Below are 26,721 nucleotides of genomic sequence, written 5' to 3'. Positions count from 1 at the left end.
CAGCTGCCAGGGAATTGCTGTGAGCTGGGCACACACTCTAAAAAGATATTACCATATCCAACATGAAGCTTTTAGTCACCTTGATTATATTATAGTCCCTTGATTCTAAGACATCAGCCATTGTTAAAAGCATCAATTACTGACAACTTTTCCAGAAAAATCAAACACCATATTAAATATATATACACACATATATATTTCAAGAGTCTATAAAAGTTTGTATTTGTTGATATCATCACATTCCACTTTCTTCTGCAGAATCAGTATGACCATCATACTGATTTGACTCTAAGCTTCACTTACAAAATATAAAAATAATTCTGAGTCACTTTGGGGTCATAAAGATATTCTAATTTTCATTACCCAGGTCCATTGTCTTGACAGCTGTAACAGTTTTTGGACTGGTAATATAATTTAAAAGCATATCGGAGAATCTGGAATTTTGTCAACATTTCTGCTTTGATTATACTTATAGGAATTTTTTTTTTTGGCCACGCGGCATGTGGGATCTTAGCTCCCCAAGAGGGATTGAACCTGGGCCCCCTGTATGGGAAGCACGGAGTCTTAACCCCTGGACCACCAGGGAAGTCCCCTTATAGGATTTTTTAATGGATTTACATGTCACTGGAATTTAAGCTGCTTTCCTTGAAAGTCAGCTAAAAGCTTTTATCTGATGTTCTGAGCTTGAGTGATAGACCTTCACAAAATTGGTTATACACACCTTTTTCCTAGCTTTGAAAATTCCATGATGTATTCTGAAAAACTTGGCCTTCTCTGATGCCTCTAATTGCATTGCCTGACATGTAAAAGGCAGTCTTCTATTGAGACAATAACTTTTTGTTTCTATGCTGCACTATGGTACAAGCTTGTTTTAAAATATTTTTGTTGAGTCTTAAAATTACACTTCTAAATTTGATTTAAATAATATAGCACCTGTGGGACTACCAATGTTTCTAACTCAACTGAGGCCAACACTTACCTTCTATATCTGGTAAAGTTAGTACATGAACACAGGCAAGCAATGGTAACTTGTCGGGAACTGGAGAGTCTCTTTGGAAAGGTTTTAAGACACGTCCCAATTTCAGAAATGTCAAAATGTGGAAAATGTATGTCTTGCTATCAAGCAAATATCTAGTATTCTTTATTGAGACTTAATACATGATAGACCTTTTTAAGTAAGTGCTTCACATGGTTTAATTCATTTAATCTGCACAACAATCTAGAAAGCTACAGCTCTTATGCCCATTTTATAAATGAAGAAACTGAGGTTATAAGATTAATTAATTTCCCAAAGACCACTGAGCTAGATAATAATCAAGCTGGGATTTGAGGCCAGCCTATCCAACTTAATCAGTGTATCAAAATGCTTCCTAATTAATTGCATAGTAGCCAGCAAAAGTCATTAAGATAAGATTAATTAATAATAAGAATCAATCTATCTTGATATTATTCAATTAACTGAGCTATTGCTGTTTTTCTGAGAAATGTGGACAGAGCTCCTAAGCAGCTATGGTATATGTAGATATCAGTCCTGGTACCAAGTTGGATAAATCACAAGTCACATGTACTTAGTTCTCTCATCTAAAATTCGTATAACCATTTCAAATGACAATAATAATAAGTGGAAAATAACTTGCAGTTAAGGTTTTGTGAGGCGCTCAGCTCTTTCCTCACCTCCTCTGGTCCGGGTGGCCAAAGCAGGACAGCACCATCCTCACCATCACTTTCACAGGAAGGGAGACAGAGAAGATGAGTGTGAAAAGGCTCCTTCCCCTTTCACGTAAGGATTCTGCCTCTGGGAATGGTACCAAGGGGTGGAGTGTGGGACAGCAAGAGGTCATTCACCTCAAAGTGTCAGAGGACGACTCAAGCACAACAGCCTTTTTTAGGAACATTAATATCATTTAGGGGCCTATATCCTTTATCAGGAAACTGTGATGCTTCCTCATTCTGACCTGCCAGGGTTGGGTGAGGAGGGCCTTATTCTAGCCATAGCCAATAGCAAACAGCTTGCCTAGTGAGTAAATAAAGTTTACAATTAATGTTATAATTACAGCACAAGGAACATTTGCGGTCCAAGAATGGTAACTCATTCAGGGCACCAGAGGGTTCATAAGATTTCCTTCCCCACCCTGGAAAGCCTCAATGACTTTCCAAAGATGGTGCAAAGGCTGTGATTTTTCTTTTTTTAATAGATTATCTAATGAACTGAAGAAATACATTATTATTGTTTAGAGAACTAAATAGAAGACACAGAAACCTTTATGTGCGGGCTTTAAATGTGTTTGCCTTGTTTTTCATTTCCTTCTATTACTTTCAGGCTCAGGGTTTGCTCTATTCCCCATCTTTCTGGTTTCTTCCCCTTTGATGTTTCCATTTCCCTGCTGCTAGTCATGCTCATCTGTGTGGCTTTTAGGTTAAAACTGGCCACCTTCTGGTTGATTTATCCTTTTCTTTCTTTCATTTATATTTTCATTTATTTGTGCTACAAACATTTATCATGTCCCTACCACATCTCCCGTCCTGCTAAGTATGTATATCTATGGTACTAATTCACTGCGAACATTGCAAGCAGTTCAAACAAACACTTTGTTTAATAACAAACAGAAAATTCAGTTCTACTCTTCCCTAGAACTGCAACTAGCTTCTAAGTTGCCTTGGGGCACCTTTAGAATAGAAGCTAGATCTGCCTGTCCTTAAGGCATCATCCCTGCTGTGCTAGGGGAACCTCAGCAGTTGGAGGATTGTGGATTTGGGCATTGGTCAAGTCTCGTCCAAATTCTATATCACTTACCAGGTGTGAAACCAGAAGTAACTTTTCTAAATTCTCCAAGTCTCCATTTCCTCATTTACTAAACATCATTCACATCCATCTACAGGGTAGTTCAAAGAATCAAACATGTTATTGTAAGTAAAGTAATGCAGACTAGACAGTAAATGTTACTTCTCCAAGCCCCTCTCCCTTTTTAATTTACTTATTCCTCCTATTTACATTGTGTTAAGTGTTCATTCTTTATCTATTTAATGAGTACCTGTTATGTGCCAGGCACTTGGCCGGGCTTTGAGGACTCAGTGGGAAAGAAAACTGACAGGAAGCATGTCCCATGGACCTTACTGTCTGGTGAAAAAGATAAACTCTAAATAAATATAAAGAGAGTTAGACATTTGTCTTCTAAAACAGGGCAGAAAAGAATGACAGCTCCAGAAGTTCTAAATAGGAAGGGCTTACAGGCACTCTGGATGGAATAGAGACTTGCCTTAAGGCTTTTTGTGCAGAGCAAGCTAGCTTCTTCCTAAGATCTCTGCACATGGGACTGGGACTGGGAATGCTGATTCCCACCCTCACTGCACCAGCCAACCTCCCCACAGGGAATACCTCCTTCTGCTTAGACCTGAATGGTCTCAGCTACTGCAGGCCTGACCCGTGCATGGCAGTGTTTCAGGCTGCCCTCACTTACAAATCAGGTGAAAAGAAGATTCCACTGCTTCCCACATCCTTGTCCAGAGTCCCCAGCTCTCCTTCCAAACTGGCTTCCAGGAAGGTAACTAACTTCTCTGCTGGTTAAGCTATTCTGCCCTGGCTCTGGATGATGAGACCTCTTAAGCCAGCTTCCTTCAATGAGCTTAGTCACTGGATTCTTTTTCTTCTACTCACAAGCCCATCATTTATAAGCCACCCATTCTTCATTTATTATTGGTGATAAAACCTTTTTTATTTTTTATTAAAAATAAAAGTTAAAGGAAATTTTTTATTTCCTTTGCGCTTGAATTTTCTGATTTGGAAGTGAAATAATTTTATGTGTATATAATGCTTGTTTAGTGGTTTTTTAGACCATATTTCACATACATTATCTCATTTAACTCTTAGGATGAGATGTAGGTGTTATTACTCCTCCTATTTTGAAGATTTAAAAAATCAACTCTTAGAGGAGCATGTAGGAGTCTTCAGCTCCATATGCTCTTCCCATTACCTCAATATTGAAGAATTACTACAAATATTCTGCAAACAAGTTCACAAGAATAATAGGATACAGAAACAATACGAGCAATTGCCAACTGATGCATACACTGAAATTGCCTTTATTTTTTCATTTGTTAGATATTTGGTCCTAAGCACTCAGGCATCTTCTATTCTGAAGAGAGCACCTGAGTCTAAATTTTGAGAAGCAATATCTCAACTAATTCATCCCTTTTAAGGGGCTATTCAGTAGTATATTTTCTTAAGCATCTGTAGGCCAGAGGACTTTATGAAAGTAAGAGAGTACAATTATTACCATACACATCAATTACTTGTGTCTGTATTGTATTTATTTACTGACAAAGCCTTTTTTCCTAGTGTGAGCACTATATCTTTAAAATAGCTTTAGAAGAGAATAGTGTTCTCCTCTGGCTCATATATCACTAACAAAATTACTAGCAAAGATCCAATTCTCAATTACAAGCACAAAAGAGCCCTACATTTTAGCATATATCAAGCCCATCTAGTTCAACAACTGTTCTCTGACATTGATGTATTTCATCAGTACGGGACAAGTCATTAGAAGACCTTGCAAGTTCCCCTAATATGATATTATTAGGTTGTATTTTTCTTTTAGATCTTCAGCTTTTGCCTTCACATCATAAAATCAACAGTGACCAGTTCTAAAGCAGATTTTTCAAGGCATGTGTAACTCTGACACTTCACCATCAAGGTGGGAAAACTTTGGCAAATTTGGCCAAGAAAATTCCTCTAATTTTACCAGTCAAGTTTTCTGGGGCAACCAGCCTACTGCTTTATTCTCACCCACCCTAGTAAATGTCCAACAATATAGCATATCCTAAATGTTGCAATATAAAGGTGTGCCTTAGTCTGCTCGGGCTGCTATAACAAAATACTATAGACTGGGTAGCTGAAACAACAGACATTGGGAAGTCTAAGATCAGGTGCTGGCATGGTCAGGTTCTGGTGAGAGCTCTCTTCTTGGCTTACAGATGGCTACCTTCTTGCCATGTCCTCACATGGCAGAGAGAGAGCATGCAAGCTCTTTGGTCTCTTCTTTTTTTTTTTTTTTTTTTTTTTTTTTTGCGGTACGTGGGCCTCTCACTGTTGTGGCCTCTCCCATTGCGGAGCACAGGCTCCGGACGCGCAGGCTCAGTGGCCATGGCTCACGGGCCCAGCCGCTCCGCGGCATGTGGGATCCTCCCGGACCGGGGCACAAACCTGCGTCCCCTGCATCGGCAGGCGGACTCTCAACCACTGCGCCACCAGGGAAGCCCTTGGTCTCTTCTTATAGGGAATTAATTCCATCATGAAGGATCTACCCTCATGACATCATCTAAACCTAATCACTTCCCAAAGTCCCTACCTCCAGATACCATCACATGGGGGGTTAGGGCTTTAACATAGGAATTTTCAGAGGACATAAGCATTCAGTCCACAAAAATGCCCTAATCATCTGTGATGTGATCTGTCTAAAAGGCTTTAAATTGCTAGTCATATCACTGGTTTGTGTTCAACATCAACCATCCCTAAAGTATCATTTTTCTAACCATAATAGCAACAAAAAGCCAAGGTACGACTAGGAAGGGAGAGTAGAAGAAGGGAATAAGTTAGGATAATAAAAAGAAGAGACAATGAAGAGTCCAGGGACCTGGATCTTATACAAGCTCTGCCACTAATTCTGTTTACTTAAATTGCATCATTTCCTTGGGCTGTACCTTGCTTACCAGAAAAATGAGTGAAGCAGGATGATCTCTTAAGTATCACCAGCTTTAATAAATAAGTAAAGATTCTATGACTCTATGAATAATGTATATCCTGAGATTGTTGAGAACATACTGTAGACATCACTGAGAAAAACTTTGCAATGAATGCATGTAAACAAAGCAGCTTACTAAAATAGTCTTCCTGCTAGCTTCTCTCTTTATTTCTAAAGGAAATGAACTTAAGCGAGATCAGGAAAACTTTTCCATTTAGAGCAGATTAACTCTTCACATCGTAAAGTATGAATTTATAATCTATAGTACAAATAATACTTGCCATTTGTTGGTTTGATACTCTGTGCTGGGCACTTTTTGTCTTTAGCTCATGTAATCCTTAAAGAACCTGCAGAATAGACTCCATCATTTCCTTCCTCTCTGTGCTCCAATCACACCAGTTTTCTGAGTCCCTCAGATACAATGAGCTCACTCCCACATCTGCTGGCTCATCACATGCCTAATTTCTTCTCATCATTTGGGTGTCTGTTCAAATGCCACATTATCATCTGAGAGTCTTCCCTGGCTAAAGTACCAACTCTGCCTTTCACCCACAGTCCCTTTCTATCCCATTGCCCTGTATTCTTCACACCACTTATCACTACATGAAATTACTTTATGTGTATTGTTTTCTCCCTCCACTCTCCACCCTGACTGCACTATGAGCTCTATAAAGGCAGGTACTTAGTTTGCTCACAGCTACTTCCTTAGCACTTAGGACAGTGCCAGCTTAGTTACTATATGGTGAGTGAGTGAAGGTCATCCACTTTACAAATACAGAACTTGAGGTCCAGAGAGGTCTGATGACACCCCAAGGCCACATTCTAAAGTACTAGAGCTAAGACTCAAGTCCAATGTTGCCAAGCCCCAACATCCGTGATCTTTCCAGTGTTTCCCAAATTCACGGGGGTTGGAATCCTCTGTACAGTAGTTTGTTTTTCTAGTTCTGTGGTTCTGTTTTTCTGATAATCTAAAAGAAACCATGTTCAGAATGATATAGCATGTCATCTTATCACTTTATAAATGAATACTGCTCCAAAATTTTAGGGCCTGCTTTCGGATTTGCCATGAAGTTAATACCATCTAAGCAAATACACAAAGGAGGCTTTTTTCCATGTGAATATGAAGTGATGACACAATAAGTGTCACAATTAAGTGATGACACAATATAGGAAATAAAATTTTACAATAGTTCAAATGGAAAAAATGGTGGGAGAATTGAATCATCACTTGATTTATGATGATTTAAATATACCGAATTCAGATGAGCCTGTATCATAGCATCTAGCACTAAGACACAATGAGCAGAATTTTCTGAAAATGGTCCTAAGAACTCACTCTGCGTCACCTGAATTACAAGACAGGTGGCTACCTTCCCCCAGCAGGAAAGTCTGTACCCAAACCCAACTCCACGTGGGACCCTAATGCCTCTAAGTAGCTGGTTTTCCCAGACAACTTCTTTAACACTGGAATCCAAAATTCAGATATCCCAAGGGGTTGAGTAGTCTATTTGTCTCACTTCTAACATGGGCTACTTTGTTGTACTTATAAAAAGGTAAAGCAGTAGGGGGCAAAGAACCTTCACTCAAACATACATCCACAGCGTGTCCAGCAAGGCTTGCTAACTCTGACACCTTTTCCTCCATGGACAAGCACTCTTGCGTTGGAAGTTATCCCTAATAAGACCTATTCCCTGTTCATTCTGGCTAGCATTGTGAGATTATTTTTGAGCCCTACCGCAAGACAGATAGTGATCATGAAATGACCTATCTTCAATAAAAGGTGAGAGCTGCAAAGTACCCATTCACATAATGAAAGGTAATTTAGTATTTAACAAACCATCATTAAATCAGTGTTGTAGATTTGGGTTCTATTGGCCTTATAGGTTGTATATAACTAGTTTGTAAATTTGATTTTTATTATAGTTATATAAGAGCTATAAGCATAAAGTGTTGCTATCTGGTTCTAGATTTATTCATATGGGCATACCTCATTTTATTGCGTTTTGCAGATACTGCATGTTTTTGTTTTGTTTTGTTTACAAATTAAAGGTCTGTGACAACCCTGGGTCGACAGAGTCTATCAGCACCATTTTCCCAACAGCATTTGCTCACTTCATGTCTCTGTGTCACATTTTGGAATTCTCAAAATTCCAACATTTTCATTATTATTGTATTTCTTACAGTGATCTGTGATCAGTGATCTTTGATGTTACTATTTTAATTGATTGGGGTCATTGCAAATTGTGCCCATATAAGTAGGCAGGTTGGCCCAAGAAACTTGACTGATAAAATTAGAGGAATTTTCTTGGCCAAACTTGCTAAAGTTTTCCCATCTTGATGGTGAGATGTCAATTTCAAAGTGACACATGTCTAATTTTAAGAAATTGCTGCACCTAACCCCAACCTTCAGCGACCACCACCCTCACCAGTCAGTAGCCATCAACATGGAGGCAAGAGACCCCACCAGCAAAAAGGTTACACTCACTGAAGTCTCAGATGATAACATAGTAATAAAGTGTTTTTTAATAAGGTATATACATTTTTTAGATGTAATGCTATTGCACACTTAGTATACTACAGTATAGTGTAAACATAACCTTTATATGCACTGGGAAACCCCCAAATTCATGTGACTCTCTTTATTGTGATATTCGCTTTATTGCAGTAGTCTGGAACCAAACCTGAAATATCTCTGAGGTATGCCTGTATTTAATCAATATTTTAACAAAATAATTTAAATCACACTTGAGGTTGGAAGACATTGTTATGTTTGTGAGTTCTGGGGTCTGCTCAGGCTCAGGTCAGTAACTCCAAGACTTTGACAAGCACATTTTTTAAATGTATTTTTTATTGAAGTATAGTTGATTTACAATGTTGTGTTAGTTTCTGGTGTATAGCAAAGTGATTCAGTTATACATATATATATTATTTTTCGTATTCTTTTCCATTATGGTTTATCACAGGTTATTGAATATACTTCCCTGTGCTATACAGTAGGACCTTGTTGTTTATCTATTCTGTATATATCCATTCTATATATACAAACAACCTCATTGTTTATCCATTCTATATATACTAGCTTGCATCTGCTAATCCCACTTTCCCAACACACCCCTCCCCACACCCCCTCCCCCTTGGCAACCACAAGGCTGTTTTTTATGTCTGTGTGTCTTTCTGTTTCATAAGTTCACTTGTGTCATAGTTTAGATTCCACATATAACTGATATCATATGGTATTTGTCTTTCTCTGACTTACTTCACTTAGTATGGTAATCTCTAGGCCCATCCATGTTGCTACAAATGGCATTATTTCATTCCTTTTTATGGCTGAGTAGTATTGCATTGTATGTATATGTGTATATACATATATATACATATACCACATCTTCTTTATTCATTCATCTGTCAATGGACATTTAGGTTGCTTCCATGTCTTGGCTACTGTGAATAGTGCTGCTACGAACATACGGGTGCTTGTATCTTTTTGAATTGTAGTTTTGTCTGAATATATGCCCAGGAGAGGGATTGCTGGATCATACGGCAACACTGTGTTTAGTTTTTTGAGGAACCTGCTTACTGTTTTCCATAGTGGCTGTACCAACCTACATTCCCACCAACAGTGTAGGAGGGTTCCCTTTTCTCCATACCCTCTCCAGTGTTTGTTATTTGTAAACTTTTAAATGATGAGCATTCTGACCTGAGTGAGGTGGTACCTCATTGTAGTTTTGATTTGCATTGCTCTAATAATTAGCGATGCTGAGCAGCTTTTCGTGTGCCTGTTGGCCATCTGTATGTCTTCTTTGTAGAAATGCGTATCTAGGTCTTCTGCCCATTTTTTGATTGGGTTGTTTTTTTGTTGTTATTGAGTTGTATGAGCTGTGACTAGCACATTTTTGTTTTCCCATGGAAAGAACTACCTAAGAGGGTGCAGCCTGGTAAAAATAAGTTTCTGTAGTACTACAGTGACTATTACCTAAGTAGCATCCCGAACATTTGGGTATGAGGAAGCCTGAATGAGGAGGACGTTACTCACTCATCAATATTAGAAAATGCACTTTGGGCTGACTTTCCCTCTGCAGTCATGAGTTGTACTGAGTCACATTTTCTCACTTGGTTCTCCTAGAGGTTGATGGAAGAATCCCTTGGTATAGAATTTTTCTTAGCCTTAAACTACTTGTGCAAAATCTGACATTATCAAAAGTTAAGATTCACCTGGAATATAGGAAGGGAATATTCTAAAATACTCCATCCTTACTCGAGGACTGAAAATATTCCCTTGAGTTTCCTTATGGAATCGAGCAGTCCCAGTCCCCCTTTATGACACCAACATTGAATTTGCCTAAGAAACTTAATGAGAATTATATCAGACACAAGAACCAAACCAAGTAGTACAAAGGTGAAGGATAAAGTCTCTGGACACATTCATTTTGCTCTCCCTCATTGAAGTTTATCAAATCTACAACCTCTAGTCCCATTTCTACTTCTCCCTCTTCCTTTAGGGAACTCTTGACAAGCATGTGATCACTTGGAAATTAAGCCCTAATGACTGCATCTCTAGTCAAGTTAAGTTGGGTTCTTCTCTCATTTGTTATTCCATAAATCATTTGAACTTTTAAGTCTTCCAACAAGCATAATTCATAAATTTATTTGCTATTGAGTTTCTCAATATAATTTTAATCCTGTAGTTTAACGAACTCGCTTATAGCAATATTCTGAAGACATCAAATCTCACTATTGATCCTGTTTTGGCATACTGTGTTCACCCTGCCTCCTATCTATGTGTTTGTTCTTTCAGAGAATTAACTTATTACGTCAAATTTCCAGAAGAGGACAATATTTAATCCCACCACTGTTTGTAACTCAAAATACATGCAGTAATTGGTTTTGTACAGAAATGAAGCAGCCAGCTATATTAATATATAACACTATCAAAATGTATATGTCAAATGCTATTTTAATATGTTGACTATTTAATAAATTATCCAAATATTATCAAATATGTTAATGTTTGCCTGTACTTTAAATCAAGCATCTGTTTTATACTTTTTTAGGAAAGGGTTTATATAATTGATTTCCTGTTTTATATTGAATTAGACTAAACAGAGCAGTAGAAAGCTCATAGTAACTGTTCAGACACCTGAGGTAAAAGCTTAAAAATAGAAAAATACTTTTTAGTATTTATTAAAAATATTCCCCACAAGGCTTTTGAAGGGAATCATTTGAAGGGCTATAGCAGCTTAGTTGTTCTGGAAATGAGGTTTTATTAAAGAGAGAGGAGAAAACAAGATGTTACTGAAGAAATGGAATTTCAAAGGAACTTTGAGTTAAAATTAAAATGTAATTTAATGTCTCAGTTCATAGGATTCTTAAGACTTCAGCTCAAGTTTTAGTCATGACTGAAAATATGATAGGAGTATTCTGATGACCACAGTCTTCTCCCCTCGGCAACCTATCGCAAGCTTCCCTCCTGCTCAGGCCCTTCATTTGGAGAGACTATGAGAGAGGACTATCTTCACCTCTTCTTTAAGAGTGTGGGCATCTCAAGAAATTAAGATATAACATGTTACAGTTAGAAAAGGGAAAAAGACAAAGATTCTAGTACCAGACAGAGGAAAAAAAAACTCACCCAGAGATAGGTTTAAATATTGCCCAGAAAGGGTGTGTGTGTGTGTGTGTGTGTGTGTGTGTGTAGATATATATACACATATATAGTATGTATGTGTATATGCATATATATATACCATAATCCATATATCTATATAATGTATATGGATAATTATACCTTATATATACATGTGGAGAGAGAGAGCCTGTGCTTTCTTCAGGAAGATTCTGCTCATTTCTAGTTTAGCCTTTTTGTGCATAATCTTTTAAATATATATTATATATTTTAAAGATCATCTGTATATTGATATCAATATAGATATTGATAAATATATAGATACAGATATGTTAACAGTAGCAACAGAAAGTTTTTTTAAAATACTTTGTACATGTACACACTGCTATATTTAAAATAGATAACAAACAAGGACCTACTGTATAGCACAGGAACTCTGCTCAATACTCTGTACTAACCTAAATGGGAAAAGAATTTGAAAGAGAACGGATACATGCATATGTATAAGTGAATCACTTTGCTGTACACCTGAAACTAACACAACTCTACTCCAATACAAAATAAAAATTTTAAAAATACCTCAGAATAAATTTAACTAGAAATGAGTAGAACATTCCTGAAGAAAATGTTATATCTCTACTGAGATCCATAAAAGAAGATTTAAATAAATCACATACCTTGTTCTTGGGATAAAAAGCTTAAACTTGTAAAGATTTCAATTCCATTTAGATTAGTCTATAAATTTAGTAAGATCCAAGTAAAAATACTGGAAAGGCTTTTAACCTCGTGTAATTGCAATTTTTTTCCATTTGTATAATTTTATCGGCTAATTCTTTCAGAAAATAATTAAATAATAATGGTGAGGTTTCATCATTGTCTCCTTTTTTATTTTTACTTGAAATACTTTTCATCATTAGGAGTTAGGCCAGCATTGGTTGATACAACACACACAAACTGTAATTTTTTAGTTACATGAAATAAACTTAACACTTCTATATTCTCATTTTACTGAACTTATTAAATGCAGTCAATGCAGTTTACCTCTCTTTCCACTTTTTTCCCGGGGCTTCTAATACTACCATACACTCCTGCCTCTCCTTCACTATGGTCCTTTGCTGTTTATACCTCTTTAATCTGACATCTACAAATTGGCGATGCCTCAGGGTTTCTCTTTATCTAAACCCTTGTTCATGTAAACTCATCTGGTCCATCTAAAAAATCCTAAATTAAAAGAGCCAACCTGGTCCTCTTTCCCAAGCTCCTTCCTCATATCCAACTACCTTAATGACATCTCCACTTGCTTGTCAAATAGGCATCTCAAAACTACCATGTCCAAAATAGAACTCTTTATTCTCTCTGCCCCCAAACCTGTTACTCACCTCCCACTCTTTGTCTCAGTAAATACCAACAACAACCCACTCAGTTGTTTAAGTCAAAAGCTGAATTATTCTTGATTCTTCCCTTTCTCTCATATAGTCCTTTTGATTGTACCCTCAAAATATCTTTGAAATTTGTTCCTTCCTATCTCTACTCCCACTGTCCTAGTGCAAGCCACCATCATTTCTAACCTGGACCATTGTAGGTGCCTCCTGGCAGGCCTCCCTGCTTTCACTCTACTTGTATCCCCCACCCCACAGCCCATTCTCCACTCAGCGGCCAGAATGATTATTTTAAGCATTAACCACGTCTTGTCACTCCTCTACTTAAAGTCCTCCAATGGCTTCCTTTTGAAAGTAGCATAAAGTCTAAGCCCTTCTCTTCACCACAGCCAACAAATCCCTCCCTGGTAGGACTCCCACTCACTCATCAAACCTCAACTCACACCAGACTCTTTTGTCCATCACAGGTTTCCAGTCCTCTGGCCCTGAGGCCTTTGCCTTTGTTGCTCCCTTGGACTAAGATATCCTCCCTGCCCCTTTCCATCCCCCATTTACATGAAAAAACTGCTATAAAATCAACAAGGTCCTACTGTATAGCACAGGGAACTCTACTCAATACTCTGTAACAACCTATATGGGAAAGGAATCTGAAAAAGAATAGATATATGTATATGTATAACTAAATCACTTTGCTGTACATCTGAAACTTATACAACACTGTAAATCAACTATGGTCCAATATAAAATCTAAAAATTTTTATAAGTCAAAAGAAACTGAAAAAACCATTTGGAACACACAGAAGTCTCATTACCTTAATATATAAAAAGGTCTTTAAAATATTTTCAAGCAGTAAAATTTTTAAAAAATACAAGACAATTATCTTGCTGTGGAATACTGAAAATAATAATAATAACTCACCTCTAGTTTCTGTAGATATCCCAAAGGAATGGTGGGTGTGAAAGGGTGGTAATGAGTTAGAACAGCTAAGATAATTTTGAAACTAGAGTAATTGAAAGAAAACAGCTTTATTAGATGTTAAAACATATCACAGAGCTACAATAACTAAAAACATTAAATAAGAGCTATAAATTTAGAAAAGTAAGGGAAAAATATTTGCAAATGATATGATTGTATACTACAGAGCCCCCAAAAATGAGATTAAAAGCTTTTTAGAAATGGGAATTTAGTTGGAGAACTGACACTAAACCCAGCTTCAAGACTTACTATAAAGATACATGGGCTTCCCTGGTGGCGCAGTGGTTGAGATTCCGCCTGCCGATGCAGGGGACACGGGTTCGTGCCCCGGTCCGGGAATATCCCACATGCCGCAGAGCGGCTAGGCCCGTGAGCCATGGCCGCTGGGCCTGCGTGTCCGGAGCCTGTGCTCCGCAACGGGAGAGGCCACAACAGTGAGAGGCCCGCGTACTGCAAAAAAAAAAAAATACAGTAAACATGACAATGTGGTAAGAGTGAATGATTAGGTAAATAGATCATTGGAACAGAATAAAGAGCCTGGAAATAGACAAATACAAAATAGTCAACTGATCTTTGACAAAGGAGCCAGGGCAATACAATGGAGAAAAGACAGTTTTCTAAACAAATGGTACTGTAATAACTGGACATTCATATGTGAGGAAAAAAAGAATTTAAATACAGACATTACACCCTTCACAAAAATTAACTCAAAATGGATTGTAGACCATAATGCAAAATACAAAACTGTAAAACTCCTAGAAAATAATATAGGAGAAAATTTAGATGACATTGGGTTTGGTGATGACTCCAAAAGCATGATGTATGAAAGAAATAATTGATAAGCTAGACTTCATTAAAATTTAAAACTGCTCAGCAAAAAACACTGTCAAGAGAATGAGAAGACAAGCCACAGACTGGGAGACAATATATGCAAAAGACACATCTGATAAAGGACTGTTATCCGAAATATACAGCAAACTCAAAACTCTCCAATAAGAAAAGGAACAACCCCATTTAAAAATGGGCCAGAGACCTGAACAGACACCTCACTAAAGAAGATATACTGATGACAAATAAGCATATGAAAAGATGCTCTACGTCACAGGTCATTAGGGAAATGCAAATTGAAACAACAATGAGATACCACTACACACCTATTAGAACAGCCAAAATCCAGAACACAGACAACACGAAATGCTGGCAACGATGTGGAGCAACAGGAACTCTCATTCACTGCTGGTGGGAATGCAAAATGCTGCAGCCACTTTGGAAGACAGTTTGGCATTTCCTTACAAAACTAAACATACTCTTACCTTACAATCCAGCCATTGCACTCCTTGGTATTTATCCAAATGAGTTGAAAATTTATGTCCATGCAAAACTCTGCACATAGATGTTTATAGCAGCTTTATTCATAATTGCCAAACCTTGGAAGCAATCAAGATGTCCTTCAGTAGGTGAATGGATAAATAAATTATAGCACATCCAGACAATGAAATATTATTCACTGCTAAAAAGAGATGATTAAGCCATGAAACGACATGGAAGAAACCTAAATGCATATTACTAACTGGGAAAAGCCAATTTGAAAAGGCTACATACTATAAGATCCCAACTATATGACATTCCAGAAAAGATGAAACTATGGAGAGAATAAAAATTGCTTGGTTTCTGGGAGTTAGGGGAGAGGCGATAATGAATAGAGCATGGGGGAATTTTAGGGCAGTAAAACTATTTACATTTGTCAAAACTCATAGAATGTACAACACCAAGAGTGAATCCTAATGTAAATTATGAACTTCGGCTGACAGTGATGTGTCAATGTAGGTTCATCAGTTGTAACAAATGTACCATTCTGGTGGGGATGTTGATAATGGGGGAGACTATGGTGGGAGCAGGGAAGTAAACAGAAAATCTGTACCTTCCACTCAATTTTGCTGTGAACCTAAAACTGCTCTAAAAAGTAAAGTCTATTTTTTAAAATGAGGGTTTAGTAAAATTACAAAATAAATATGGAAAATAAACATAAGAATCTATATTTTAAAAATTGATTCTAAGTATTAACATATAAAAACAACACATGTAGAAACATAACACTAAATAAATAAAGAGACATACTTAGATATTTGGTAGGAAGACAACACTGGAGAAATATAAATTCTTCCCAATTTTTCCTCTAAGTTCTAAGTAGTCTCATTCAAAATGGAACTTGACAAAATTATTTTAAAGCTAATCCGGAAGAATAAACAGTCAGTAAATTTCTTAAAGAAGAATGTAATGAGCAGAGTTCTAATATACCAGCTATTAAAATGTATCACAAAATATTGGGAAAAACAGGTCCGTGGAGGGAAAACAGAGTTCAAAATATACAAAGGAATTTATTGTCTGATGAAAAGACATTGCAAATCCCTCAGTAAAAGAAGAACCAGGGTGTTGAGTCAATTGACTAGTCATTTAAAAATAAGCACACACACACACACACACACACAAATGTAAGCAAAACTGCGGAAATCTGATTAAGATTGATGGATTGTATGAGTATCAATATCCTGGTTGTAGTGTCATACTGTAGGCTTTCAAAATGTTACCATTGGGGGGAAATGGGTGAAGTGAGCAAGGAATGTCTATATTATTTATTACAACTGCCTGTGAATCTACAGTAATGTCAATAAAAATTTCAATGAGAGAGGGTTCCAAGATTATATAACTCTTTACACCAAAACTTTTTCAGATGGCTATTGTATTTACATTTATTTAAAAAAAGAAAGGGCAGAGAGGGACAGGGATCTGATTAACTTTTAATTTCGTTTTTTAAATTTTTATTTATTTATTTTAGTTTTGGCTGTGTTGGGTCTTCGTTGCTGTGTGTGTGCTTGCTCTAGTTGTGGCGAGCAGGGGCTACTCTTCGTTGCAGTACGTGGGCTTCTCATTGCGGTGGCTTCTCTTGTTGCGGAGCATGGGCTCTAGGCACATGGGCTTCAGTAGTTGTGGTGTGTAGGCTCAGTAGTTGTGGCTCACAGACTCTAGAGTGCAAGTTCAGTAGTTGTGGCGCACGGGCTTAGTTGCTCTGCTGCATGTGTGATCTTCCCAGACCAGGGCTCGAACCTGTGTCCCCTGCCTTGGCAAACGGATTCTTAACTACTGCGCCACCAGAGAAGTCCCTAACTTTTAATTTCTAAATCAGTAATTTTCTTTTAATTCTGGTGTTTATATATACAATTTTTTCAATGTAAAAAAATGACATTTTAAAGGAGTCCTCTATTTTACCCAATCTGTTGTCACTTATTGATTTATAGCTAGTATTACATTTATGATTTTTTTTTTTTTTTTTTTTTTTGCGGTACACGGGCCTCTCACTGTTGTGGCCTCTCCTGTTGTGGAGCACAGGCTCCGGATGCGCAGGCTCAGCAGCCATGGCTCACGGGCCCAGCCGCTCCGCGGCATGTGGGATCTTCCCAGACCGGGGCACGAACCCGTGTCCCCTGCATTAGCAGACGGACTCTCAACCACTGCACCACCAGGGAAGCCCGCTAGTATTATATTTAAACAATTCTTGTCCTTTGCACTAAATCTAAACTCCCTTTTACCACAGATAGTCAACACTTTCCCACTCCATTAAGTGCACAAAAAATTTTTATTGAAATGATCTTATATTTAGTGAAACAGGCAGACCAAAGAAAAATGAAATGTTGAATAGGAGGGTAATTATGCCGTACAAACCAATATTCCTGCTAAATTCTGTGCATGTGCAAGTGTGCTCGGGGGAAGACTTTTGGACACAACTTCTGATTATGGAACTGCATCTTTATCTTCAGCAACCAACTGAAGATAGTTAACTGTGAAGCAGTGGAAGTTTGTTTGAGGGTTCCCTGGCCCCCTTTTCTTATTCCTTTTCTTACTCCCTGCCTCACAGCCCTTCATGCTTCCTCCATCCCACTCCCTCCGCCTCAAACCAGAAGTCACTCAGCATCATTCACTCACACCTGTCTGGTATGTACTAGTAAAAATGATCCAAGGCTCATTGCAAGCATTTGTCATTTAAACTTTTATAAAAATAAAGAAGAGAAGGTCTTTGTTTCCTAGTAAGGGCTTTGGGAAGCTTAGGGAAACCCTCCATAGTCACACTAGGTCGTTCCCTTTAGGTAAAATGTATACGTTCTTTAAGGACACATGCGTATCCAAGCATATATCGTAAATTCCTTACAGTGATTGCTTAAGGTGGTGGAAGAAGTAAGTACAGAGAAATGGGATTGGTGACTGTATTCGTTTCCTATTGCTGCTGCAACAAATTAACAAAAATTTAGTAGCTTAAAATAGCACAAGTTTCTTTTCTTCTAGTTCTGGAGGTCAGAAGGCCAAAATGGGTCTCTTGGCTGAAATCCAGGTGTTGGCCAGGCTGTGTTCTTTCTGGAGGTTCTAGGGAGAAGTCGTTCATTGTCTTTTCCTGCTTCTAGAATCCGTCAGCGTTCCTTGGCTCATGTTCACCTTCCATCTCCAAAGCCAGGAGTTTCATTACCCCTGAACTCTGCTTCTGTCATCACATCCCCTTCTCTGATTCTGACTCTCCTCCCTCCTCCTTTCATGTATAAGGACCCTCGAGATTACACTTGGGGCTACCTGGATAATCAAGGATAACCTCTTCATCTCAAAACCTTTAATCACATCTGCAAAATCCCTTTTGCCATATAAGGTAACATATTCTCTGGTTCCAAGGATTAGGGCATGGACATCTTTGAGCGGGAAGGTGCGATTAGATTGCCTACCATAGTGATGAAGGGGGAAAGAATAAAATAGAGCAAGAGAAAGATAAATTAACAATAGAGATAACAATGTGTCTGTTAACTCCATGCATCTGAGGTTAGAAACTCCTTGTTTCACCAGAGGACAAACCAGTGATTCCCAGACTTAGCTACACATTACAATCACCTAAGAAGTTTTAGAACCTCCCAATAACCAGTTCACACCCTATGCCAATTAAATCAGAATCTCTGAACATGGGAAACATCAGGATTCTTTAATGTTCCTCAGGTGACTCCAATATGCAGCCAAGTTTGAAAACCCATGGTGTAGGTACTTGGTGATTAGTGAAGGCCTCTTCCTGTGGGTTTTTGATTAAAGACGTGTTCCCAATAGGCTAAGGGATCTGCAGCTCTCCCAGTTGGCTGCCACCTACTTCCAGATACTTTTCCTCCATTCTCGGGTGAACGGCACCCTGTCCTCGTCACTGTCTCCAAGGGCTTCTGTGTCCTCCTTTGGACCCAAGCCTCCAAGCTACCAGGATCCAGTCCACCATCTCACTGAGCTCTCCCCCTGCTTCATGATAGAAGCTGCTGCCTAAATCTCTTCTACCCCATCCTAGCCCCCTCCCAAAGTGTGGCGACAGTGCTTTGCTTTCTGGAAAGGTCATTCCCACTTCCTTGGCCCAGTCTCTGTTTTAGGCTTCCAACATCCAAGAGGCCCAGAGCAGAGCAGCACCAGAAACACTCAGAGGGTGGAAGTGAGGGCATGGAATGAAACACAGGAAGAAGACAGCTGCCTAAGCCCCCAAAAGAATCGAGAGGTTGGTTCCAGATGGAGCGTGTGTGCCTGTGTGTGTGTTTTAAACTGCATGTGTAAAAAGTACTAGCAGTTTTCATTTTGAATAACTAATGGGAAGAAAAACTGTAACATCTCGTCTTGATTCCAAAAAAAGTAATACCAAGTGATTTTCATGAATTGTTTATTATTTGCATAATCATTATGCAGCATGAATATTTTATATATATTATATATAATTTTGTGCTGCATAAATATATGTGTATATATCAGATTATAAATTTCATTTGACAATGATGCTTACAGTTCCTTGTATTATGCATATTACAGGTTATAGGTTTGTAACATCATATCAAAAGTTTTGGAATATGAGGTTCAGTTTTGAAATCCGTTGTTTGACCTACAACATATCCAGTTAGTGCAAATTGAGTCCTATTCTATCCAGTGATTCTTCACAGAGCTTTTTACAATATTCCGTCTGATAAGGTGCCACCCTTTCTCTGTGACCTGGTCTAGAAACAGGACTGATTAACTGAAATATTTTCAGTACACTGCACAGAGCTATAGTGTATAGAATATCCATTCTTCCAGCAGGGGGCTCTCTCATCATTAGAAGTATAGATGGGAAACGTTATTTAAAATTATTCACTCCGTTGTTCATTCATTCATTCATTTGCTCATTCACCAAAATATCATTGAGCTCCTACTAACTGCCAAATTGTGTTACTTTCCAGGAATAGAGTAGGGAAGCCTTTGTTCTCAGGGAACTTAGAATCTGATTTCTAATTTTTAGCTACCTCTACTGGAAATAATCACTGTTTCCTATGTAAAAGCTTTTATTACTAGGACATTCATTTGGGGAGGGAATGATTCTGGTTGCTGAGAAAGTAAGTACTTTGAAAAGACTTGGAGTACATATTCAATTTGATTTTGTTCTCCTCTGTACTCTGAGAGATGTATTCCCTCCTGCAACTAGAAGAGAAATTGCCTCCGTTCCTTCGATAGCCTCCCCTGAGATCCAGCCAATGCTGGATTCTGAGAGGAAATGACTGACCTAGAGGTAGAAGCTTCCTGTGCCAACAATTTCAAATTTCTAGTCTTAGAATCTATTATTCTAAGAGCAGTGAGGGAATTAGAAACAATATTCAAGATGCAGAGATCATAAACATCATCTAGTACAACGGTCGTCAGATGGTTTTATACAAGGACCAAATCAAGAAAAATCAAGATTTTTGAGATTACATTTTTGTCTTCCTTCCAAATGATAATGACATCATTGCTTCTTATGGGAGGAAACCATTCCTACAACTTGGATTATCCACTTTAATACATTTTTTACATGTGAATGAGAAGATTGGTACAGTTTTATGAACCAGTAAAACATTAACATGAGAACATACGTGAAGGGTAAAACATGGTGGCAGCTTCTAATCTTTCTACTTAACATTTCAGGCTGGGCACAGCTTCAGGGCCACGGAATGTACCTTGATCCTGTGTCCAACCATCTCATTTTGCAGATTAGGGATCTAGAGGCCAGCGAGGAGTCAGGACTTGTCCACGTCACACAGTGAGTTCTCAGGGCATCTTTTTTCAAGATTAGTTCTTAAAGATTGTGAAATCAGAGATTCTACGAGTTAAAACACATCTTAAAACCAATCCGTCCTGCCCAAAGCGAAAGCCAGTTCAGGAGCGCCTCTGAAAAGACATCATTTAAGCAGTGACAGAATACTAACTGTCCAGATTCCACCCCTCAAAGGGACCCACTCCAGCCTGAGAATTCCCATCATATAAAATCACACATTGGGCCCAAAGACAACTTCTCATTGTTTCTAGTTTTGTTTTCTGCTTCTGTATAAAGGGTTGCACTGCAATTATTTAAGAACAACGATCATAACTTCAGTTCTCTTTTCCAAGTTAAACACCCTCAATTTTTCAGCCATTTTCCATATGTCATAGTTTTTCCTCCAATCCCACCCAGATCCTAAAATGTGGTGTCTAATGTGAAGTTATTTCAGATGAATCTGACAAGCAATGAGTACAAAGCAGTGAGTGGGATGTATGCAGATACAAAATATGTCCATTTCCCATAAAACATTTTATCTATAGATGAGAGAATAAAGAACAATCACTCCGAACAACTAAAAGAAAAACTGCCTTTCATACCATTTCAATCTATGGAAGGCTTTTTCAGTTTAGCCAGTTCTCCAATCTAAAGAATGAGTTTATTTGGAAAAGAAAAATCAAGACATTTCATCAATATGATAGCAATACAAATCAACCCAGAAATTCCAAATGCCACTCTCTCCACCCCAAAATCCCAGGACCTGAGCTCAGGGTTAACTGTGTCCAAATGGATCAATGAGTGCTAGAGATTCAGTGCTCTTTTGGGGACATTTCATTGTCCTGAAGCACATATTCTCCAGTATCTAGGGATATAACTGTAAGGGGGTCTTTTTTTTTTTTTTTTTTTTTTTTTTTTTTTTTTTTTTTTTGCGGTATGCGGGCCTCTCACTGTTGTGGCCTCCCCCGTTGCGGAGCACAGGCTCCGGACGCGCAGGCCCAGCGGCCATGGCTCACGGGCCCAGCCGCTCCGCGGCATATGGGATCCTCCCAGACCGGGGCACGAACCCGTATCCCCTGCATCGGCAGGCGGACTCTCAACCACTGCGCCACCAGGGAGGCCCTGTAAGGGGGTCTTTTGATTCAAATAATAAGCACACTAAAAAAAAAACCCACCAAGGAGTCAACAGTGCAAATTGCTTCTATTAATAAATAATATATTGATACATATATGCAAATCAATGAGTAAAAAATACCCATTGCAACATTTTCCAAATAATATCCAGTTCCTAAAACTTGTTTTAGCTAATTAACCACGGTAAAAACAAATCCATTGTCCTCAATCTTGCTGAAACTCCTGATGATACTTTGAGCGAATCAGAAGTTACTCAAAGTAGTCCCAGCTTAAGGCCAGAAAGTCAATATTGGAAGTTGCTCAAATTTCACACCAGCCCCCAACTACTTACATGTTTTGTTCTCTGCACCTTTTCAGCCAGAAGCCAGCCACGTGTTCACCTTCTTGTCTGTGTGTCAGGGGAGAGTTTCCTTTCAGAGACTTATAGTGACCATATCCACTGAGTCAAAAAAAAGTTGACTTATGGGAACAATGGGACAAAATATTTGAATTAGTATCCTCAGAAAATTTGGAAGTCACACGACCAATGCTCATCCACATTTGGACTTGGACTTGTTCAATTTGCTGAGATCATGTCTTAGTGGGTAAACTATCAAAATATTGCATGCACTCAATTTACTTTCTTTGGGAGCATTTTAACCCCCAAACGTGGGACGTTAAGATAGTAGCTAATAATATACCTAATGTGATTTGTTGGGTCCCTTACTTCAACTATTGCATTTTTCCTTCATAAAAAATATTTTCATATAGGTACTTTATTCATCCACATTCTGCAGATGAGAAAACTGAGTTCTAGAAGAGTGAATTCACTTGTCCAAGGTCGCTTAGCTAGGAGGTGACAGAACTGAGAATTGGATCCCAGGTCTGCCTCCAGAGTTTATGCAAAGTACCACACTTCACAAAGTATGCTTCTCATTAAGGAAGAGAGCATCTGGCTGTGGCTCTGTGTCTTCTACCTGGAAAGAGTAAAAAGTACCTGGGCTGGGAAGGACTCACTTCCACTTTTGACAGTTTCCCTAGACAGCAAACCAAATATCTATACCCGCTTACAAAACACTTAGTTTTGAAAATCCTAAAATCACCTTAAACTCATTGTTGAGATCCAAATCTGTTTGCTCTTCCACACAGAGGCAGCTTTGTGGAATGAAAATTATACAGAATTGGAAGTCAGAAGACTGCATTCTGGGCTTCCCTGGTGGCGCAGTGGTTGAGAGTCCGCCTGCCGATGCAGGGGACACAGGTTCGTGCCCCGGTCCGGGAAGATCCCACATGCCGCGGAGCGGCTGGGCCCGTGAGCCATGGCCGCTGAGCCTGCGCGTCCGGGGCCTGTGCTCTGCAACGGGAGAGGCCACGACACTGAGAGACCCGCAAAAAAAAAAAAGAAAGAAAGAAAAAGAAAACTGCATTCTAATTCCACCTTCCCCATCTACTACTGTGGGTAAGTTATTCCTTGGAATCTATTCCCTCAAACCTAAAATGAAAATAATAATGTTATCAACTTTCTAGACTTGTTATAAGTATTCAATAAGAATAATATATGTGAAAAATATTTCTCAAAATCCTACATGAACATTATTATTATTATGCTTTGTGTTTATATGATTTTCTCCTATATTCATAAGCTATAACCATCTGGAATATTTTCATATTTCCACCTTTATTATGGCTAAACAATAAAAAAATGTCAACATAGTGAAGTAATTTTCAAATGTTAATTTTCATAGTTTGTCAAGCATACAAAAAAAATGCTCTAACTTTAATGTTCCTACCATTTTATTTTACATGTTCTAACAAGTACAGAGAACAATGAATTTAGCTAAGAATGATTTCAGATTTAACTTCTCTAACATAAAGCACTCAACTTTTATAATATATGTGGAGCAAGTAATAAGCACAGAAATATGCAATTGCTTTTTAAGAAATAATTGTTTCCATTTTATTTGGTTTCAGAGTAATGTGGAAGACTAAATTATATTATTTTAAATGGTTGTTTGCCAGGTGAAACTTTCAGGATCAGTAATAGATTAGGAAATAGAAGCATAGTCATAGAAAAAAGAAAGATAAACTTTAAAAGCATTGGATCTTAAGCTCTACCATTATTCCATAAAGCACAAGAAGACCACACAGTGATTATATAATATTCCTACCTACAGTTAGTTGTACTCTGTTATTATAACATTTTTAAGTATAGATTTTAATCCAAGGTTTTCTTTTTTATAACCAAGAAATAAATATATATGTGTTCATCTTGATGCTAACTTATAATTTCTTTCATCCTGTATCTTATCTTCATGCTTTTTTAAAAAAATCATATTTAGGAAATGCTGTTCAATGTATACCTGTAGGGTCCTTCTGACCCACATGTTTGGGTGACCCACCCCCATTTCCTCTGACTTTACACTATTCCTGAACTAAATTCTCAGAATTTCCTTACTCAACGTCTGCTGTTATTTGCAGCATGCCCCCCCTGCCAGGCCCTATCCTATTCTAGCTGCATCCAGCTGTTTGCTTTGTGCATCTAGTTATTTGCAGGCCAAACTGCTCCCTTCATGGAACTAATGAAAGACCAGGTAGACAGGATATCTTCATCCTCAAAAGAAAATTCCGACTTCAAAAATAGCCTTAGCATGCTCCCTGCCCCAAAGTAGGGATGCCAGGTGGTCCTTAGAACAATCATTTGTGCATAAGTTCATTCCTTTAGCGATGATGTAACCAAGTGGCAAAAGCACCATCTCTAGAACAACTTCCATTCCCAACTCTGCCACTTATTAGCTGTGACCTTGGGTGACTTAACCTCTCTGTGCCTCAGTTTTCTCACCTATAAAATGTGGGAAGTAACTGTACCTATCTCATAGAGTTGTTGCAAGATGTAATTGAGTTAATATGCGTGAAATACTTGAAGAGTGCCTGATGCATAGCATATGCCCAATGTATTCCTATTAGAATTACTATCATTTTTTTGTTTTTATTCACTCATTAAATATTTACTGGTCTCTGCTAGTGCTGTTACTCTAGGCATTATAATACAACCCTGAGCAAAGCAAACAAGAAACAGCCCTCATGGAACCTGCAGAGAGACAAACACAAATCAAATAATCTCACAAATATATAATAATAAACATGATATACATGCATGAGGGATGACTGCCCCCCTAAAAATCATGAGTCTATTTACCACAGTTCTTAATACCTGCAGTGCCTCTATTTTTTCCAGGTGACAAGAAGGAGTCTGCTTGGTTACTGACTAGTGAACTAGTAATGACTTGCTTATCTGATTCCTTTGTGCTTTACTTCCAAGAAAAGGCCTGGTTCCCACTCTTCCCCATCTTGTTTTGGAACAGCCCTATTCAGCAGTAGAATCCATATCTCATGCTTCCTAAGTATCAGAGCTGCCCCTTTGAAACTCAGCCCAGGCCCTGACTCTATTTAAACCAGCAGCCCTCCTGGGTTCTGCCACTCAGAGGGCAGTGCAGCCTCACTCTTTGTGTACTGCTCCACATTGCCCATCTTCCTGCAACCTGCTACTGCACACGTTTTAGGATAACTGGATCTGGCTTCAAATGCTGCCTCTACCATTTGTTACTGTGTGAGTTTTACCAAGTTACTCAGCTTTTCTCAGGTTTTGTAGTCTCATCTGTAAAACAAGAATAAAAATATCTACACCGTAGACCTGAGCAGCTTTACCTCCTCTTAAACAACTTTTAGGGTCTAACATTCAATAACTAAATTCGTTCATACAAATATTTATCCCCAAGCACTGAGGATACAAAGGTAAAAAAAAAAAGACATAAATTGGTCTCTTCGTTTGTGAAGATGATATTCTATCAGGAGAGGCAATTAAAAAGTAAAATAATGTCAACTGTAATAAGTACTATTGGTGAGATAGAAAAACATAGGGACCTTACTATAGGTAGAGTGGTCAAGAAACCAGAGGTAGCCAGAGGAAGGAGGAAGGAGCAAATATCCCAGAGGTGGGAAAGATTAGCAAGTTTGAGGGTCTGAAAGACCACAGCAGCTAGAGCTTGGTGAGCCACGGGTGGTGTGGCACAAAGTGAGATTGGAGAGTAGACCTTCTAGACCTACATGAGAAATGGTTTGGCTCTTTCTTGTAAGTTAATTTCTTCCCCTCCTACTACCACTTCTAGGCCCCAGTTTTGTTCTCTAAATAACAGCTAGGTATTGTTACACAAAAGTCTAGTCGATCTCCATTTTAGGAATTAATCTTGTTACTACTAATCCAGTTCCTTATGGAATAAAGAAGGGAAAAGGAGAGCTGGACAGTGTGATATACATAACGTTCTTCTGTTTTCTTCCTTCTCTTCAAATGGTGGTGTGCCCTGAGGGTTCAGTCCTACATCCGTGCTTTCCCTCGTAATCTCCTTCAGTTCCGTGGCTTTCTGTAGCATTGATACGGCAGTGACTCCAGTTTATATAGCCAACTCTGACCTCCCAGAGCTCCAGATGCATATCTAACAAAGGGTCCGCTCTACCTCACTACTTGGGTGTTCAACAGGCATCTCAAATTTAATGTGACCAGAGGAGAGACATTCATCTTTGCCCTCCAAACCTCTTCTTCCCCATCTTCCCTATCTTTACCACCATCCAACCTTTTATTCAAATCAAAATTGCAGATAAAGTCCCTGACCCTTTCTCATGCCCTCCCCCATCTAATCCATCAAGTTCTATCAACAGTACATCTAGGGACTGCCCTGGTGACACAGTAGTTGGGAATCTGTCTGCTAATGCAGGGGACCCGGGTTCAACGTCTGGTTCTGGAA

At 38.5% G+C, this 26,721-nt stretch overlaps 1 long non-coding RNA gene across 1 annotated transcript in view; it reads left to right on the top strand.

Annotated features, from left to right (window-relative positions):
• The window catches only part of LOC309810526, an 85,455-nt gene extending 62,365 nt beyond the window's left edge, over positions 1-23,090 (top strand). The window contains exons 5-6 of the long non-coding RNA XR_014295012.1: positions 19,140-19,273; positions 23,072-23,090. This is a non-coding gene — a long non-coding RNA (uncharacterized lncRNA). The remainder of the gene's footprint in view (positions 1-19,139; positions 19,274-23,071) is intronic.
• The last annotated feature ends 3,631 nt before the right edge of the window (positions 23,091-26,721 follow it).

This window comes from Mesoplodon mirus (genome assembly GCF_964341445.2).
Source record: "Mesoplodon mirus genome assembly, chromosome: 9".
Taxonomy (NCBI): domain Eukaryota; kingdom Metazoa; phylum Chordata; class Mammalia; order Artiodactyla; family Ziphiidae; genus Mesoplodon; species Mesoplodon mirus.
This window is presented reverse-complemented; position numbering and strand designations above follow the sequence as displayed.